This window comes from Ursus maritimus, unplaced genomic scaffold (genome assembly GCF_017311325.1).
Source record: "Ursus maritimus isolate PB19 unplaced genomic scaffold, ASM1731132v1 scaffold_6, whole genome shotgun sequence".
Classification (NCBI taxonomy): Eukaryota; Metazoa; Chordata; class Mammalia; order Carnivora; family Ursidae; genus Ursus; species Ursus maritimus.
Window position 1 is genome coordinate 34402789 of NW_024426774.1, and position 3035 is coordinate 34405823.

A 3035-nucleotide genomic window follows, 5' to 3' on the forward strand; every position below is an offset into this window, starting at 1 on the left:
TTTTCAGACTAAAAACCCCCTGAATCCTGGGGAGGCAGTAGGGAAAGCCTAGAACCAACCCATCTGTAACACGGAATCCTCAAAAGGTTTGGGGACTGTTGATGCCATGGAACTCTAGAGTTGGACTGGAGAAGGAGTCTAAAATAAAAATGTCCCCCTCTGGCCTCCCACAGGGAAGGCTGCCAGCCTATCGCCTTCAGGCTGCTCTGGGGGGATCCGACCTGGCAAGAGGAAAGACTAACAGCTAGTGGTATTAGAGATTCCTTTACTAAACGGTTCATCCAGATCCCCCTGCAGCGATACTCCAGGAAAGCCCACCCTTGTACTCAGAACTCCAAGCAGCTTTTAGACCCCATTTTTATTTATTTATTTATTTATTTATTTATTTATTTATTTATTTAAATTTTTAAAAAGATTTTATTTATTTATTTGACAGAGAGAGACAGCCAGCAAGAGAGGGAACACAAGCAGGGGGAATGGGAGAGGGAGAAACAGGCTTCCAGCTGAGGAGCCTGATGTGGGGCTCGATCCCACAACGCTGGGATCACGCCCCGAGCCAAAGGCAGACACCCAATGACTGCGCCACCCAGGCGCCCCTAGACCCCATTTTTAATATGAGCTGTCACTCAAAGAAAACTGCAGATTAATTCAATCAAACTATTTAAAGGATAAAACAATGCCAATCCTACACAAACTCAGAAAATGGAAAAGGAGGGACAACTTCCCAACTCATTCTATGGGGCCAGAATTGCCCTAATACAAAAACCAGACAAATACATTACAAAGCAAGAAAACTAAAGACCAGTAGCCCTTATGAATAAAGACATGAAAATGTTTGGTAAAATATTACAAAGTTGAATCCACTAACATGTATTGTTATATAAAAACATTAAAAATACACCATGACCAAGTAGAGTTCATCCTAGGAATGCAAGGTTGGTTTAACATTTGAAAATCAAGTGATATAAACCACCACATTAGCAGAATGAAGAAAATCTATATGATTATCTCAGCAGATACAGAAAAAGCATTTGATGAAATTTGGCAAAATTCAACAACTTTCATGATAAAATCTCTCAGAGAATTAGGAGTAGAAAGAAATGTCTTCAATCTGATAAAGACCATCTGTGAAAAACCTGCCACAAATATCATGTTTAATGGTGAAACACAGAATGTTCTCTCTCTGATTGGAAACAAAACAAAAATGTCCAGTCTTATCACATCTATTCAACATCGTACTAGAGTTCATAGCTAGTATAATAAGATGAGAAAAAGAAATAAAAGACATCCAGATTGAAAAGGAAAAAGTAAAACTGTCTTTATTTGCAGATGATATGATTGTATGGGTATAGAATCCTAAGGAATCTGTGAAAAAGTTCTAGAACTAATAAGTTTTTCTCAGGATCATACAAGATCAATATATAAAAATCAAATGTATTTTTACATATGGCACCAAATATTTTAAAATTAGAACTGCCATTATTTTCAACAGCATTAAAAAGGAAGAAAATGAATAATAGTATGTGCAAGATATGTATCTAGAAAACAAAACATCGCCGAGAGAAATGAAAGAGATTAAATAAATGGAAAGATAGACTGCGTTTAAAGATTAGAAGACTCGACAATGTGAAGGTATCAGTCCTTCCCAAGTGGAGCTGTAGAGTCAATGAAATCCCATCATAGACCCTTCAGGCTTTTTTTGATGAAATTGTCAAAGAATGTATATGAAAATGAAGAGTCAAACAATTTTGAAAAAGAAGGAAAAAGGGGGCTTACAAAACCTGATTTTTTTTTTAAAGATTTTATTTATTTATTCGACAGAGATAGAGACAGCCAGTGAGAGAGGGAACACAAGCAGGGGGAGTGGGAGAGGAAGAAGCAGGCTCATAGCGGAGGAGCCTGATGTGGGGCTCGATCCCAGAACACCGGGATCACGCCCTGAGCCGAAGGCAGATGCTTAACCGCTGTGCCACCCAGGCGCCCCACAAAACCTGATTTCAAGACTTATTACAGAGGTACAAAGACAAAAACTGTGGTATTGGCGAAAGGATAGACACATGGATCAATGGCACACCAAAGAGAATCCAGAAATAGACCTACGTATAGAGGGGCAACTTGACAAAGCCTCCAAGGTAATCCAATGCGGAAGAGGATGGTCTTTTCAACACGCAGTGATGGGCCCCGTGGATATTCATTTGGGAAAAAAATCCATCTTGACCTTACTTTAGGCTAAACACAGACATTAACTCAAAATGGATCATAAACCTAAATATAAAAGTTAGCTCAATGAAATTTCTAGAAGGTAATGTAGGAAAAAATCTTCAAGACCTTGGGTTAGGCAAAGACTGAGGTGTCTGAGAAACACAAAAAGCACAAATCATAAAAAGAAACGTTGAGAAACTAGTCTTCATAAAACTAAAATCTGCTTTTCAAAAGACATGCTATCGGCTGGGAGCAAATACTCACGCTACGTACATCTGACAAAGGTCTTACATCCAACTTGGGTCTTTGTATTCCTCTGAATATTTACGGTTCTGTCTCATTAAGTGTGGATTTATCTACTCGCTAACACTTATTTGTGACCCCAAATTCAATACTTGTGGCACTTCTGCAGTCACTTGTGGCAAAAAAAAAAAAAAAAAAAAAAAAAAAAAAGTGAGTTTCTGGATGTGCACATTCTGGCTGGGATTGACAGGCTGGCACTCTGCTTTGGGTTTCAGCCCTCGTGCTGTAACCAAACGTCCTTCTATGGTCTCTGTCATGCCACGTGTCTTGCAGTTTTGTGTGTTTTGTTAGTGATTTTGCTTTTTAAAATGGTGCCTAACAGCAGTGCTGGCTGGTAGAAAAAAGCTGTTATGTGCCTTATGGGGAAAATACATGTGTTAGTTAGCTTTCTGTCTTTCTTTCCTTTTTTTTTTTTTTAAGATTTTATTTATTTATTTGACAGAGAGAGACAGCGAGAGAGGGAACACAAGCAGGGGGAGTGGGAGAGGGAGGAGCAGGCTTCCCGCTGAGTAGGGAGCCCGATGCGGGGC